The sequence below is a fragment of the Choloepus didactylus genome (genome assembly GCF_015220235.1).
Source record: "Choloepus didactylus isolate mChoDid1 chromosome 23 unlocalized genomic scaffold, mChoDid1.pri SUPER_23_unloc2, whole genome shotgun sequence".
In the NCBI taxonomy this organism is placed as follows: Eukaryota; Metazoa; Chordata; class Mammalia; order Pilosa; family Megalonychidae; genus Choloepus; species Choloepus didactylus.
The window spans coordinates 351,096-369,314 of NW_023637596.1; the positions used below are offsets into that span (position 1 = coordinate 351,096).

Below are 18,219 nucleotides of genomic sequence, written 5' to 3' on the forward strand. Positions count from 1 at the left end.
TGAAAATTAAAGAGCCAGCCCTGACTTTGTCTCCTTTACACTGTTGATGTTATCTGCTGTGCCATGTGTAATCCCCAGGGACTTGGTATTTGGGAGGTGACCATTCTCTCTACATCACAGCAAGGCCAAAAACTGCCCTGTTAAGAGTGGCTTGGTTGTTTTTTGTTTTATGTTTTTTGCTTTAAGTAGATAAAATGAAAGACAACACTTTTTTTTACAAAGCATTTTAATCATTTTATTGAAAGGAGAGGGGATATAGCATTTAAGGAACCCATACTATAGACCAGAACTCATGAACATCAGCGGCACATAGAGACAGATGGCAAAGCCAACCAAAATCACAGAAGCCCAAACACCTGCAAGGTTTTCAACTATAGGACTGACATTCTCAATAGCTTTGTACATCTCTTCCTAAGGGCAAAAAAAAGGTACATTTTGCATTTTCTTATAACTTCCAGGCTTAAAGGTAGAAAACAATCACACCTTTAAAAAATTCCCATGAAATAACTGACATGACTTAACACAAGTCTCCCATCCATTCCAATGGCTTTGCTATATAATCAGATATGATGCCATTTTATCACTGCCATTTGTTTTTCTTAGAGTCATGTAAATAAAAGTTCATGATGAGACAAAAGAAGATTAAGTTTGTTTATCTCATATCTGCTCCATTGAAAACTCATTAATTGGGGGAAAAGCAGGGAATAAGGAGGTGACGGAGGGAATAGTTTGGTAAGTCTGGTTCTAATTTTCCATGCCAACTTTGTAATGAAGATATGAGGTAGGAGGGTTCTACTGACTCTTATTAGATGGACAATGGGGAAAAGAAAGATCAAGTGCCTCACCTGCAGATCCATCTGGGACTGATTTGCAATGTACAATTTAATGTATAAAAGGGCTTTTCTCCAGAAAAATCAGAGCATCTTACAGGTAGGCTATAAGCACGCCAAAGTTACATATCTGCTATGTACAAAATGTGGTTCCAGGTGCTAGTGAGAAAAACAAAGCTGAATATATCTGGTCACTTAAGGAGCTTCAGATACTAATCTGCCTAATTAAGCCCCAGGTTCCTTTCAGGCATGGAAGAATTAGCAGGGCTACAGAGGAAAGACCCATCACTGAGCCCTCTCTCTTGAACAAACAATCCCAAAAAGCCTTACTGAGTTCTCTTCAATTCCTTAATTTCCAGATGTCACCTCACTGTAGGCTCTATTTGATCCATAACGTCTCTACATCTCTGACAATCCCACCCTGGAAGGGCCTTATTTCAGTTGGAAAAATGCATCTCAGAACATATCTGACTTCCAAGAGAATTCATCAACCCTGGGCAAATATCCTAAAACTCTAGTGTAGTGCAACCATGCTCCCAAATATTACTACTAAACAAACACACTTCTGGGTCCCCCTGCCAATAACTAAGTTCAGTGGAGAAGATCATTTGTCAACAAGCATTCTCTCTCACCCTGACACCTCAATAGTTTACTGGGGTTTCTGCAGGAAGATAAGATCATAATACAGAAGGTAGCCATCATTATAGACAAAAAGTTTCTGGTCGAAAAGGTGATAGTTGATGCTCTGCACTCGCTCCTGCATCTTAGGCATTGTAATGCTTAGGTGGCCCTCTTTCCCAGTGTTGGTGTCAAAGTAGTAAAAAATCTCTTCTGTTCTGGTGTTTAGTGTGCGGGTGGCATACAGAACCCCACACACCATGAAGGAATTAGAAACAGATGGCTTGTACTGCCTGGTCTGCCAAGTGTTTATCACCTCAAGTGTAGTGTCATTGAGTTTACTGATCACCATGTTCCCTGTACTGGCTTCAGTTGCATAAACCACCCACAGCCCATTCTCATCCACAGCAAAGTCCATGTCTTGCCACCCAACATTAGCATAGGAAAAACGGTTATTATAGACAGCACCGGGAGAGCGCGTCTCACGGCCACCGTGTTGGTAGTCAAGTCAACTTTGGCGATGTTCTGGGAGTTGTAGAAGTTGATATACATGTTGTTTTTGTACACTGCTGTGCCACTGCCTTGGCCATAGACTACCCGATACTGTCGGTAATTTGTGTACAGCTGCAAATCATCCAGCGAATTGTAGAGTCTGTAATATTCCAAGTATCTCCCATCTGTGTTCAAAGGCGCCACCCAATACAGTACTTTATCTGGATTCTCAGGAGAATAATCCCGACCCCAGGCACCATACTTATACTCAAACCCTCTCCAGTTGAGCTGAACCACAAATGGCTTGCTGACGTTTGCCACACCTCCGTGGCTACAGTTCCCTATAGAAAAGAAAAGATGACAGACATTTGTAAAGAAAATGAATGACAAGAGTCACACACTTTAAGGCTCTAAGAGCCAAAGGAATATCCATAGTTTTCCTGTCAAGTTTCAATGACAACGTGGTCCCAATGGAAAAGAGCCAAGACTGCCTCTTGGTTTCAGCCCCCATGCAAACCCACTGTGGTTTCTAAAGAGAACTATCTGCTGTTTTCATGCCTGGACTTCCAATTGGAAAACGGGGATAAAGAAGATGCTGAGAATCATATTCAAAAGGTTTGAGGGCTCAGAAAGAGGAAAGGGAGACTTGCTGAATTTTATATATTTTTTCTATCAGACAGCATTTTACAAATATATTTGATGTTATTTCATTTTTTTCCTTTAGAGAAATCAATAAAGCAAGAGCATACCAGAATCCTACCCTATTCCATAAAGCCAAGAGGTACTATCCCAGGGCCAGCCCCAAGGGGAAATTGAGATGAAGGGGAATTTTCCAGGTCAAGTCTCCAACCCCCACACCACCCTCCACCCCCACCCCACATCTCCCACCCCCGCCCTCCTCTGGGACTCTAAGTCCTAACTCATCAATCTTGCTCCAAGCTACTCCCACAAGAGGAAGTCTTAAATGTAGTACTTTAAGGATGTGAATGCCTTCCAGGTCCCCAAAAAATGGTCCTACAGTGGTGGGATTTCAGCCTTAGAGCAATGTTGCCTTCTCTATGCCCAGTGCATGGCCATTGCTTAGTTCAGTGCTGCAGTGATAAGGTGGGTCTTGCTGTTTGTAATCCATATTCTACTGTGCCATAGAATGGCAGGCAAGTATTTCATCTTTCCCAGTCTATCATCTCATTGCCACTGGTCCACTGAATCTACCTCCTGTGTAACACTTGGACAAATGACTCAGGCTGGGCAAATGGCCTTCTCTTCAAAATGCCTGCCAACCCAAATCATTTATGAGCCACACAAAATAACATTCCTCCATTATTTTTATAACTACCCAAAGTGTGGAATACACATTTCTTGGATCTTAATAAACATCCTCAAAAAAAAAGGAAAAAAAAAACTGATGTGATAGCTTCTTGGATAACAATGAAAATCCAAGTACATTTGAGGTCAATTTTCTCTCTTCCTTCTGCTTGGAGCAGAACAGATGAGGGAAGGAAGGAGCAGAACCAGAATCGATGGATCTGGCTCTGTGTGCTTGGAGGGAATCAGGGAACCATGGAGAGCTCAAGAGGTGAGCTGGAGCCAAAGCAATGCCTGAGATTAGCACTGTTGGGAGTAAGGGAAAGCAAAGATTTTGTCTCTGAGTGTCTGTTTCTGATCACCATGGAAACATCTAGTCTTCTCCCTCCTAAATGCCCCCTCTCTGTACCCATTTCCCTCAAAAAAGCTCAGAAGTGAAGACACTATTAGAAATCCTGCTTTTATTTTTTCAATCTACTGATGTGTTTTGGTCCCAGAATTCAATATGTGCTCCTTAAATGCTCCCATAAATCTGCAGTTGGTGGAAAAGCCAGCCAACCTTACCACAGGTAGGGAAGTGAAACCACTGTGTACCTAACCTCAAATAATTTTGCATATCATTAAACAGAACATGGTCACAGGCTTATTTTAATAATGCATGCACCATTTCATAAATTTAAAAAAAGCAATGTGTGTTCAGCCAAGAGACTGCTCTCCACTAAAGAAATAATAAATAAAATCATAAATTATTATTTCTTCTCCTAAAAGTGATCTCTCACATGAATGCTTGTTTGCTTTTGTTTATGAAGCAATGCATGAATTATTAAAATAAAGTTAGCAGTGTGTTCAGTTTAATCACAACAAAAAATGTTTCACATTTGCATATGCTACAAACTGGGTTTTCCAGTTAAAATATCTTCCCAAGAATTTATTTATTGAACTGCATTTCACTTGGAGGAAATGAAAAAAACTATTTTTCTTTCAGGCTGGAAGACTTAGGAATTGTTTGTTTAATTGAATCTTGCCTTCCTGGACAGAAAAATCTCAAATCAATAGCAGTGAAATATTTAATGAAAATTTAGTATACATATAACTTATTCAGACATTATTATGGGATTATAGGTAATAAGCTATTCTGTCACCAGATGTGGAAATCCTTGGCTATGAAGGAATCAAAGAAAACTTCTTTTTAAAAATTACTGGTAGTACTACTAATAAAAATAGTAATAGCTCCTCATTTCACAAGTTGACCAGGAAATTAAAATTGGACCTGGTATAAATATTAAAATTGAATGAAATTTAACCTCTTTTCCTCATCTCCCAACCATGCCTAAACACTTTCTGATCCTTTTTATTATTTCCCCTTTATCCTATATCCCCTTTGGGATATTTTTAGGGTCCTGGCTATGTTCAAAAGGAAGTAGGAACAGGGAAGAAAATGAAGCATTGTCACCAAGGCTACAGATGTGGCCACAGCAATGACAGTCCAATGAAAAGCCCATGGCAGCTCCCCTGGATCTTGGCAGAAAACCCTCTTGAAAATGATACTGAAACTGACAGCCAGCCCAGTGCCCACAGCTTGGCTAGCACAGCCAGGTCCCCCATCCCTCCCACCCCATTTCATGCCTTATCTTGCACCTCTTCTCAGCCCGTTCCTTCAAGTCAAGTCTCAGAGATGGTACATTCCCATCTTTAGCCAGTTCCCATCCCAACCTTTCCCAGACACTTGGATGGTGTCCCATGGCCCAGCCATGATCCAAGAACTGGGAAAGACCAATGAATCATTTTGCATTTTCTGGTGGAAGAGATTCCAGCATAGAACCATCAGGAGCAAAAGTACCCTTTTAGCTGCTTCACAAGCAAGGAAGCAAAGATAATTTTGTGCTAACAAGGTTGGTGTGTTGTTGGATATTTCTTGTCACTCCATGAATCACATGTGCATCCCTTAATTAGAGCATGTATGGAAGAGAGCCTGGTATGGTGAGAATATTACCAGCAGTGAGGTCAGACAGATTCCAATTCAAATCCTGGCTCCTTTATTTACTAGCTGTGTGTCCTTGAGCAAGTTACTTAACCTCACTGGGCCTCAGTTTCCTTATGCTAAAAAAAATAATAACTATGTGCAGTGCTATTTTGAAAAATAGAGAGAAGGCATATAAACAAAACCCCATAAACAGTCACTATCATCATTGTAGGCACACCATGTTACAATTGGAGGTTTGTATGACTATCTCCCCTGCTGGAAGTTTCTCAAAGTTTCTTTACCCACCCTGGTAACTCCAATACCCAGAACAGGGTCAGTCACACAGTAGTACCAAGTTATGTTTGTGGAATAAAGGAATGAAAGGCTAAACAAATCTTCTAAATCCAGCTTACCCTTATTTATAAACACCAGTCCTCCACCCTGTCAGGTATCTGAATTTTTCACACAGCCTGGTGTTCACTCCACAGAGCATAATGCAAGGAACCCTCTACACAAGTGTACATTTGGTTGCCACAGTATTCTGAAAATACCTGGCAAGCCACCATCATGGGACTTTAAAATAGGCTAACTTGGCTTTTTAAAAATATGGTGAGTAGCATTAAAAAAAGAAAGCCAAAAATCATGTATCTAAAGAGGAAACTTAATCTTGAATATGCCAATATACACTCTCACCCAGGTAGGTCACTGAAATTTATTTGAGCTAAGAGGAGAATACTATTGACTTGTGAGAATTAGATCATTTAAATGATCATAACCATCAAATGACTGAGATGAAATTGAATCTGAATTATTAGATATATGGACTCATACTCTTTCTCTCTAGACTTGAGATTTGAGTGGCTCACCCTGTGCCTTTTATCCCCCATCCAGTCACCAACCAGTTCCTGAGCACTTACTATGTGCCAATGCAGATGTTTAGAATCTCCAAGCAAAATGATCATCATCCCTTGAGCATTCCAATCACATTTTGCCTATACACAGTCATGCAGGTTCAGGGGAAAAACAGAGTTGTTTTAAAGGAAAAAAGCTAATGAGTAGAAGGCTAATTATTTTCAATTAGAAAGTTCTATGAAATGAAGCAGAAAAAAGATGTCACCTGGAGCAAAAACAAAATAGAAAGCACATTTTGTTGAGCCCTAAATACATGTCCTGGTCCTACATTCAAGCTGACTACAGGGTGAGCAAACTGCAGCTGCAAGGGAGGGGCTGCCAGAGCACAGAATTACTTTATAGCTGAGACTTGCATACAGTCTTTTTTGTTCTGTACAACTCTGCAGTGAGAAAAAAGCAGACAGGCCAGATTTTAAGTCCCATAATAGTGAGTAACTTTAATTAAAGTCTCCACAGGCTCACAACTTTCTGGTGCCTGGGGATTTTCAAGTTCTGCATTAACAACCAATCCAAACAGAAAAGGAACAAGGGAAAGAAAATTGATTTAAAAAATGACAAAAAGTCAGTTTAATATAAACATATGAACAAAGTTGGAGTGGGGCCAAGTGGCTTGGTGGGGATTCAAGTACACCCAAGGTTGTGGGAAAGTGGGAGGAAATCTGGGTCCAATTTGCTTAAATAACACTGCTGGGCTGGGATGGTTCACAAAAGTCTCAGGGTGAGAACCTAGGGGAAAGTTCAAAAGAAAAGGAAAATCTAACAGAAATGACCCAAGTGAGATGCTGGTTGTATGCTTTGGATGGATTGTGTGGTTTGTGAATATCTCTCAATGAAATTGCATTTAAAAATGAAAAAAAAAAAAAAATGACCCAGTAGACTCACTTGTTTTTCTCCCTAGACACCAAGTGGGGAATTTTCCCCTTGGGATGCTGATGCCTGATGCTTTAAGTCCTGAGAAAGCCAAGAAGGATCTTGCATACCAGCCCCTGCTTGGTCACCAGCTACCTGCATGACCTTGGAAAGGCAGCGCCCCTGCCCTCCAAGCCCCCTCCCCTGTGACCTGATGGGGCTGAGTGAGACAGTCCTGCAAGCTCCTTCCTGGGTGCATAGAAATCCATGCCAGAAAAACCTATTCCATGGGGAAGATTTGCTGTGGTAAGGAAAGAAACACTTGCTCAGGTATTATCTGGGATTGTCATTTTGGCTTGCCTTTGTCACTGCTCTGAACCCTCTGTGGCACAGTGGAACCGACTCTCATTTCCAACTCACATTTGCACTCCTGCTCCCAGCCCAAATTTAGCCTTAGTTTATTACAGAGGAGAGAACACAGCCTCTATATGTCATAGGGTGGCAGATTCTCAGAAGCAGAGGGAAGGGAAAGAGTCCCCTGAATGACACCAAGAGGCTTATAATTTAATTAAATAGCAGCATCTAATTAAAGCCTCAAAGAAACCAGCTACATTGACAAGGATCCAGAAACCCACGGTCCAAAAGGAAACAGGTTGTGAGCAATAGGGATTAATAAAAATAACCAGGGCAGTGCAATGGGATGGAAAGACACAGCCCCATGCAGGCTGAGGTGCAGAGAGAGCCTCCTGGTGACAGGATGATGTCTCAGAAGTACAGAGCAGAAGGCTATGGCAAGAGGCTGCCAAGAACCACTTGGAAAGCTGTCCTTCCACGTGCAGGGAGCTAGCGCCACTTTTTTTTTACTGCAAGGTTGTCACCTCACTACTCATCATTAATAATAATAATAATTGCCAGTGCATGAGTGCCGACCATAGAGGTTGGAGCATTCCAAATCTTTGTCTTGTGATTCCTCACAAGAACCCTGCAAGGCAGGCACTCTTATCCTCCCATTTTACAGATGAGGAGATTAAGAACCCTGCCCATGATCATTTAGTTGGGGAGCTCAGGTCTTTGGGATTCCAAAGTCACTTTCTTGACCCCTACATATGCCACCTCCATTCAAGGGTATATTTACAGAGTGCCCTGCTTTGTGCTGTACTTAACCCGAGGTGATTCATCAGAGAGCAGAGACACAGTCCCCAATGTCCAGGGCAAGAGGAACAACCAGACACCCCCACAAGTGACCAGATTTAGGGAGCCATCCCTTTAATCCCCACTGAACCCCAGGACACAGACCATAGCTGTTGTTCAATATGCATTTAAGGAAAGAGTAAAGGAAAAGTAAAGAGGCAGGGGAGGGAGGGTGGCAGGCAAAGTGAGATGGAAGGAAGGAGGATGCAAGGAATAAACCCAGCTCATCAGACAAATGAGCCCTTCAGCCCTTACAATCCACAGGAGAGCAGGTCTTACACAAATATTCCACTGGTAGGTCCCATATCACCATAGAGATGCACTTCCTGTGATTAGTTGCAAAGGGAATACATGTAATTTGAGAATTTTGTTTTAAATCAACTCATTGTTTGCTCTTTTCCTCTGTGGACCCCAGAATGTGATCATACCTGGAACTATCTGCTAGGTGAGCAGATTTAAAACATCTAAGAGTAAACTCAGAACTGCAAAACTCCCACCCTTCCTTCACCCTGGCAATCCCAAGTCCCTCCCCCCACCCCACACCTTACAGGGCCTGGCTCAAGGGGCAAAAATACAGCATGCTCACCTGGAGCAGGAGGCAGGATCACAGGAGCATTTTCACTTTTAGATGCCTCACATTCCTTTAGTCTATTCTTCAGTGCCAGGATTTCTTGTCGAATAGCCAGGACATTGTTTCTGTCTAGGGTCTCAAGCTTCTCTACCAGGAGAGTCATATTCCTTATCTAAGGAAATAAAAATTTGGAGCAACTTTATATTGCTGCACAATTTCTTTCATAAACATTCTGGGGCTGAATTTGTCATTTAGTGAAACATCTCTGGAGAATACACCAGAGATGGTTCCAAATGGTTTCATTTGAAAGAATATATATTATGGCTTAGCATGAATGCCTGTCAGATCTCAGACAGATGTGTATGACAAGAAGAAAATGGCAAAGATTGTAGCAGCTTTAATAACAGAGCACAGGCCTGTTGCAAGCATCCACAAATGTCCATTAACTTTCATTTCTAATAACCTTCCCCAGTAAACTCATATTACTCATGCTGTATTTTAATTAAGTTTCTAATGAATGTTGAGAGCCACAGAAAACTTAAATTCTAAGCTATGTAACAAGAATTTTCAATTACAGCCAATGTCATGACTGTGCTAGTAAATTCTCATTCGTGTAAATTCCTCACCCATAATGTTCAAGCAATGGTCTTTATTCATAGGTTGTAAATGGCTTCACCAAAACATGCTTGCCAAAAAAAAAAACCCATTTAAATAGGGTTGCAAGTTTTTGGAGAATGATTCCAAGAAGAATAGAGGATTAAATAATTATTCAAGAGTTTAAATAGACCTGGCAAGTCCACGATCAGGTAAATTGGGGATTTCTAATCCCATGAGGGTAAAGCCAGTGCAGAGAAGGTACCTGATCATGGCTTGACCATGGATGATTATGCAGATATGTCACCTCCTTTCTAGAGATTTTGAAAGGCCATTTGCTTCTGGGGCAGGATTCTGACTACTAGACAATACTCATCAGTCAATATGTTCTCAATATGTTTAACATCTTTTGCAGACAGGCACCCATCCAAAGCAGAACACGGGATATGCCATGTGGTCATGATTGAGAACAGAATTAGAAATTGGAAGAGAGAGATTCATATTTCAGTCCCAACACTCACTCAGTCACTTAAGAGAATTTACTATCAGCATACTGATAAGTGAGTTCACTGCTTACCTCTACTTCCAGCTGGTCAACAACTTCTGAGCTCCCAACAAAACCCTTCTTCAGCTGTATGATTAGTTTCCCCATCTCCTTCACTTCTATCTTGATCAGCTCAAAGTCTAGTTCAGTGTAGGAAAAGGAATTCTTTTCCATGATCTCTACTCGGGCAGTGAGGTTGAAGAATCTCTTTTCATATACTCTGATTAGTTGGACATACTCCCTCACCTGAAGGGGAATCAAAAAGCCCATGTCAATTCCCAAACTAATACCATGCTTGGGCTCTCAAGGACTGATTCCTGCCAGTGATTTTAATTGTAAAGAAATGGATCAAAAATATATCTAACTAGATTTTTTTATCTATCCAAATGAGAATTAAAAAGAACTTGCTACTACAATTGGGGGCTGGAGGGGAGAGTTTGCACTTTCCTGGTTTGAATATAATTTTGCTACTTATTTCATCGTTCATGAGTGCCTTTTGAAACCAGCAATGTTTGAGAGCATTAGCTCCCCAAACTAAGCTGCCTTGAGTCAGAGTTTCTTGCCCATCTCCCTCCTCCCCCACAAACATGCTCTAAATCAGGGCTTCTCAATCTCAGCACTACTGTCATTTGGGGATAGATCATTCTTTCTTTGGGGGGCTGCCCTCTGCCTTGTAGACTGTTAGTGGCATCCTTGACCTCTAGATGCCAGTAGCACACCTCCCCACCCCTTGCAAGTTTTGACAACCAAAAATGTCTCCAGGCTTTGCTAAATACCCCTGGGGTGGGAAGAAAAGTAGAACCACTGCTCCAAATCTATACATTTTCTAGAAGAGGGAGAGATGCATTAAGTGAAATCCCTTCTTTGACACAACACACCATGAGCTGTGACATCATCTTTTACAAAGTGGCATAAAGACCCAACTTTAAACACAATGTGTAAGTGTACGTACAGCTGTAAAGTGCACATTTCATTAAGTGCACCTGCATTTATGCCAAGAACTGATTATTGCAATCAGACCTTTAAATTACACATTTGTTGCATATATTTGAAGTCTGATCATTACATTAAAATATTGCCAAAAATTCCATTGGTAGTTCAGGGTATAACTGGAGTCTCCAAAGAGATATTTCAATAAACAATGATTCTTTCTGTATCTAATCTTGAAAAGAAATACTGTGGCTTTTTTTTAAGGGTCTGCTCATTAAAAGTTACTGGTTTTACAACCTTATTAAGTATCAGAGCATAAGTGACACTTTTTCCCAAACTGCACTAATGTCAAGTATCTGATGCCCAGTGTCTGGATGAATTTGGAGCCAGATGTTGGCATCTAACCCCTGTAATGCCAAGGTAACCCTAACTACTGTCATTTCAGCCCTTCCACTTAACCCCACTGTGCAAATTAGAGCCAACTGAGAGGCCACAGATCTAAAGGGTAAGGGCTTCAGGCAAAGAAGATTTTAATGAAAACTGAAAATGCAGCTCTTGGCACCTGCAAGTATATCTTCTGGGGTAACTGATGCTCACTGCCATCAGATGTGCCATCACTCTGAGGCTGATAAGGGTGACATTTTGGTGGGAAGATAGGTAATAGATAGATAGATAATTGGTAGGTATAAAATGTAGTACATCCTCCTCAGATGTACAAATACAGTTTTAAGGGGTCCTGATTTCAATTTCTACAAAAATCAGGCACAAAACCTTGCCTATGACAAAAAAAAAAGTGTCAGTGCTTTGCAGAAATGGAAGTTTGAGAAATTAATAATGCTTGTCACATTTGGCCTTGCCAACTCTTGGAACAAATGAAACACCCTCAGCTCTCCTGGAACATTTTGGTGGCAAATCACAGCTGTTCTACAAAAATGAGTGATTCAATCATCATCTCTGCTAAATAAAATGTGGCTCTCCCACATTCTCAGGCAACCAAGGCATAAGCGGTAATTTGCTGCCTGTGGGAATGTGCAGTGTGCCTGCCCCGTATCAGCCATGAAGTGAAGGGCATCTAAAGATCTGTTTGGGGAAAAAGACTTGAGGTTCTTCCCAGCTGACATTTAAAGGAAAGCTCAGTGAAATTCTAGAAGACCAGATTCAACCATGGAGTTGCAGAAAGTCAGGAGAGAATCTGAGAGTGGCAAGAAAGACTTCACAGTATGAATTTTAATTTTACCCAATTACTAGTATATAAATGTATCACCAGAATGAATCTGAGCATTGAGACAGAGTGGACAATTTTGAGAAGGTGCCAACTCTCCCTGGGTTGTGCAGTCTCAGCAGAGGGAGCCAAACTTGCCCAGGGAGGTGAAGCAAGAATATGGGTCTAACCCTGAAAGGACACAACCTGGTGTCAGCATCCTCACCTGGAAGCTCCTCCTCACTACAGGTTTGAGCATTAGAAGACACATCTAGAAATCTCTTGCCTTCAAACCATGGGCCTAACTTCCAGTGCTTCCCTTTTATTTTGTTTGTGATGTACTTGCCATGCCATTGATGTGTTCTAAGAATCAAAGTTTGCTTGGTGGTTTCTTGTTTTTGCTGCTCCTTACAATAAATGTGGTCTCTGAATAAATAAGAGTATAGCCTAACTGGTGATGGAGCTAAAGAAACAGTCTGGTTCATGTTTCTGCTGATCCCTCAAAACCTGTGATCACAACCGTGGCCAGTTACTTGAAATAATTAAATATACTTTGCAATCTACTGCTATTTTTGATCTATCTTTAAAAATAAATGGGAAGTTGTGCTTAATGGGTACAGAGTTTCTGTTCAAGGTATTGAACAAAGTTTTGCTAATGGATGATGGTGATGGTAGCACATTATGGATTTAATTAATCCCACTGAATTGTATACTTGAAAGTGGTTAAATGGGGAAATTTTATGGCATATAACATTACTATAATGTAAATAAATAAATAAATTAATTAATTAAATAAATACATGAGGTTACCTGAGCCTTTGGGAAGTGACCATCAAGGAAAGTGAAAATACTGGGGAAGCAACGTGCCTGCATGGTGAAAGCACACAGTGCTTTGGAGCTAGACTACCTGGGCACCCAGTAGGCAAACTGCTTAATTCCTTTAAGCCTTCATTTCCTTCTGTAAACTGGGGTTCATGATACCAAACTTGCAAGATTATTGTAAAGACCAGAGAGAAAGCAAATTAAGCATCTGGCATAATGGATGCCCTGCAGTTGCAGCAATTAATATAGAACCAGTGATCTCCATGTTTCTCCATCTGCCCTTTCATTAATTATATTTCACTGCACATAACAGTTGCTCTATCAGTGTTGTTTGTTTATGGGCTGCCTAAATGTCTCCTGCACTGCCTCAACTTTCTCGTGCCTGAGGATCTATTAGCAAATGTGTCCTATTAAATACATTGCCCCAAAGACCATAAGCCTCTGGGGAAAGAGAACATCCCTAGTGGCCTTTTGGGTCATACCCTTCCTAAGTACAGCTGGGAGAGGACATATCATATACAACAGAAAAGCATAAAATGCTTTCAGCTTCCTGAGCAATGTAGCACACTGTCTTCTCTTGTACTGACAGAGAGCGAATCAATGTAAGGCAGTCAAAATCCTCTCCTACCTGCCTGCCCAAGACAGCATTTCCCCCGGGGCCTCTAGAGAAAGGGCGATTTCCAAGGCAAACTGGGGACAGCCATAATTACTCACCTGGAAATTCCAAAGCCCTCAGCTGAAAAATAACTTTGATTTGAAGGCTTTACTGATATACTGCCCCTCTGTGTGGGACTGTGCTGGATGATGCTAACAGCAGGGCTGAGAGAAGAGAATGCAGATGATTCTGAAGACTCTACTTCTTGATCTGGCTTAACCATCAGAAGTGTGACCTTGGGTGGGTCCCCTTACCTCAGTTACCTCAGAAAAACCTGTTTTTCCATTACTAAAATGGGAAAGGGAGCACCTAGTCCATCTACCTTAATGGGCTGCTTGAGAATAGAATTTGGAATATTTGGAAAACCACAAATCTCACTAGTAATATTGCTTTCATCAACTGTCACTCCTAATCTATTTTGCAAATATCAGCTGGAAGTCAGTTCCTTCCTTGGGTCTCAATCTCAGATTTTTCCAGACCAGCTACTGACACTTTGAAAACTAAGTTTTCCCACCTACCCTACACCACCTTTTTTTCCTGCCAATTATTACCAAAGCAGATGCCACCTTCCCCCCTCACAGGATTGAAACTCAATGTTTCACAAACCTGCCAAGCTACATGCTCTCTGGAAGCAGCAAGGGGTTTCAAACTGCCCTCCACACTCCTGCCAGCAAGGAAGACATGCAAGTCAGTAGCTTCTGCTATTTCAAAGCAAATCACTCTAACTGAAAATATCTTTACCTAGGATTTTTCTCCACTTGTTATGTTTTTATGCATAAGTTCTTATCTGTGCTTGATTATGCTGGAATAAGGCTATGAATATTAATGGATGGAATTTATAATTTAGTGCTATGCCTTTTCTTCTGATTAATTCAAGGACATTTTATTTCTGAAGAAGCTTTGGTCCTAGAGTAGTCAAACACACTTTCCGTGTACCCTCATTTACACTTAGAATATTTACCTACCAATTCATGTTGAAAGCAGGGTCTCAGGCTCACAATAATTTTTTTGTCTTAAAGGGAAATTCTGGTGAATGTTGAGGTGTCTATGCTTAAATTTCTCAGGAGCCCATATTTCAAATCTTACAATAAAGCTGCAGCTCCTTGTAAATTCATGCAGTTGTATTAAATAATGCATAATGTGATTTTAGCCTTGCCTGGACAGCACCTGGGCAGAAAATGAGAGCTTTTCTAATTGATTTTTAGTTTGGTTGAGAAGGTGAAAGGGGTCAAAACTGGAAGGCTGAGTCGCATTTCTCTGGCACACCATCAGTTAGCTTTCTGTGGCTGGAGGAAAGCAATAATAGGAGGGTTTCAGGCAGGGCTTTCACCAGGGATGAGCACTCAATAAAGGCAAGTCTTGATTCAACTTCCCAGGGCAGACTTTGGGTTTGCTCTAATGCCGGATGCCACTAATGCAAAGCTCCTGCTGACACAATCAAGGAAAAGAGAGAGAGAAGCAAGAGAGCAAATCAGAAAGGGCAAAAAAAAAAAAAAAAAAAAAAAAAAAAAAAAAAAAAAAGAGAGAGAGAGAAAGAGAAAGGAAAACAAGGAGGCAGAGGAGGAGGGAAAGAGGAAGATGATTTGGGGAAGGGTGGAGGAAGAGGAGAAGGTGCCATTCAAAAGTAAGAGAAGACCAAAAAGGGTCAAAAAGGAAAAGAATTAAGAAGGAAAGGGAAAAATGATTAGGAGCCAGGAAAAGGATCGAGGACTGGGGAGAATTAAGAAACTAAAAGAAAGAGGAATTAAGACAACTAGGAAGGAAAGGTAAAAAAAGAAGGAAGAGAGAATAGAATTTAAAGAGGCTAGGGGAGAGGAAAAAAAATAGCAAAACTGGAGGAAAGACCAGAAGACAAAAAGAATGAAGAAACAACAAAGCAAAATCAAAACTGCAGTGTTGGGGTTTGCAGGCAGAGTGAGGCTTCTTTTAAACCATACTAGTTATAGGATATTGAAGTAAGTATTATCTGTTGTACTCAGTTGCATTTTCTCCCCCTTCTCATTTTCCCTGCTATACAGAACTCCAAACACAATGCCTGGGATCCAAGCAAAGAGTGGCTGCTTATAAGTCTTAAAAAAAGAAAGTGCCTTGCTTGTTTCATAGTTTGTTTTTATAAAGACATTGAAGAGAAAAGAAGAAAATGCTTACTTTAGAGAGCTCTGTCTTGAACGTCTGGGAGAGACTGTGAGCTGTGAATTCCAACTGCTCCACTCTCACCACGGGAAAGGTAGTGTCCGGCAGGGCAACGGTGCACTGGCAGGTCCCACGGTCATCAACGGAGCCAGTGAAATTGGAAAAAGGCTGCAAATAAAAATAAGTCTGACATCAGTAATAATCTGGAAAATGTTCGTTTTGGCAACCATCATGATAAAAATTGGCTTGTCAAAATAATGCTTAGAAGCAAGCAAACAGAGTTCAATATATAAATGAATTGACTCATAGAAAAGGGCAAAAACCCATGTTTTTATAGGTGGTGACTGTGTGTTGCATTTAGTTGCAGGCACAGCTGTTGGACTAGGCAACTGTGTCAGCAGCCTTTACCTAAAGGAAAATTCTCTGTTCTTGAGGAGTCTTAAAGGAAACTGTTACTGCCTCTGTGTAAGGAAAGGAAATAAAGAAGCAACAAGAGTCCCAAGTTTGAATTCCTACTCTCTCACCTGCTAGAATGAAAGCTCACTGAAGTCTCAGCATCTTCATTTGTAAAATAGAGAATCTACTCCACAGGCTTGTCCTGAGGATTGCAGGAGTAACAGGGGCCAAGTTCCTAGCTCATAGTAGGTGCACAGTAAATGTTACTTTCCCTCTCCTTCTGCTTACTCATTTCTCTCCCTTACCTTTACCTCAACCCCAACCCAATTCCTCCCAATGGAAATGGGGCAAATGTTACAACAAATGCAAATCCATATCCTTACTTGACCTGGGAGACTGTATCAACAGCCTTCAAAATGGAAAGGGAAGCGACAAACCAGCCAATGGTTAGAACCAGTACAATGAGTGCACCTGAAAATTTTGTGCAAAAGTTGTAAATGAAAGTTTTGCAGCTTGCCACCTGCAGAAAAGTCATTTTAAAATATATGACTTTTTTTTAAAGATATACAGGCTCACACTTCAATGCCACTGCATATTTTAAAATGACAGGTTTGAATGTCATTTTTTTTTCCTTTTGCCCTTTGAATTTCCTCAAGGGGATCCCGCCACAATTAAAATTTCTTTTTATTACTACTACTGACTTCCAGAGTAACTCTTGGCAGCCCACTGGCTCTACCTTTCAATGATCTCATCTGACAGCCGGCCCAAAGTTCACCCCAAAGGACATCAGCCTGAAGGGTCTCTGTGTGAGACTACTAAGGAGAGAGCAGCGGCTTTCAGAGTTTGAAGGGACTCCAGCCACACATCTCCAATTTCAGGAGGTCAGCTGGTGGCAAACGAGATTGTATGTTCCATGCATTTCATGTCTGCCAGCCTCCATGCTGCCAGAATGAGCTGGAACATCATGCTTCTATAATCAAGACCTATTCCATGTGGGACCTCTGGACAAGTTCAAGTCTTTGGCAACTGGGTTGCTTTTTAATTTAAGCCTCTTTAAGATGAGCAGAAAGAAATACATATATCTCTCCAAATTCTTTATTCCAGGTATATTCTTAACATTTGTCTCAATTTGCTTTTCCAATCACACCACCACACCTGCAAGAACTGAAAAGTAAGGAGGTGGAACAAGTAGGTTTATGTTGAACACCAGGGATGGTGGGGTTCCAGGCCAAGGAGGACTGGGAAAGCCAGCAATGGATAAAGACTGGACAAGATACACTGAGAGCTGTCAGAGAGGTTGGTTTCCTAGGGAACCAGCTTCATCCTTCCCTCTGAAGGGTGCCAAGACTTTTACAGGAAGGACCAACATATCATTGACTTTTGAAGAAATAACTTATTATAATAACTGTCTAGCAAAAAAAATTCTTCTATTGCATTTTGACAAAGGGAGGTTAATTAGCTGCACCAGATGGGTTGGACCATTCTTAGAATTCTCTGAAAACCTCTGTCAACTCAAAAACCAGTGGATATCATCAAGCAGACCCTAAACAAGCAACTAGGAACCACTAGCTAGCAACTTTCCATCCTGAAGTTCACCTGAAAGGCAGGCAAATAATTACAAGCCCTGGTGACAGCCATTCCAGCCAATTTGTATTGCACTTCTCTGTCTCAGTGCCATGGACTCCCTGGCTTCCATCCTGCTTATCAGCCCAGCATGCTCAGCTGACATCAAAATGGTCCATAAGTTTGATCAGTGTCTCCCATTAGAGATATATCTGCTCCTCAAACTCAAAGACAATGAAGCTAATGGTGATGGCTCTCTCTCTGTGGTGAATGCTTAAATGTGAGCACAATGAGGGGAATGGGAGACAAAAACAAGGGCTTGTCCCCCTGGCCTTAGGAAGGGTGTGTGACCCCCACAGGGTCCCTGCTAAACAGCCAATCAATTTGACAGACCTTCCAGGAGCTACTACTGGAAGGACTCTCCCTAACAGTTCTTGCCCTGGATTGCATATCAGAATAACCTCAGGGGAGCTTTTTAGAAGTATCTGATGTTTTTTAATCTGTGGGGGGTGGAGACCTGGCATTTGTACTTTTGCAAGCCTCCCAACCTATTCTAATGGGCAGCCAAGTTTGGGATCCTCTCTAAACCACAGAATCTTTCCTACAAGCCCCCAGGTGGATAACCCAGAATTGTCTTTCTTCCTATTTAT

The 18,219-nt window shown here is 41.3% G+C and overlaps 1 pseudogene; it reads right to left on the reverse strand.

The window, feature by feature from the left end:
• Positions 1-253: 253 nt before the first annotated feature.
• LOC119525003 lies at positions 254-10,284 on the reverse strand (annotated as a pseudogene).
• Between the last annotated feature and the right edge of the window lie 7,935 nt (positions 10,285-18,219).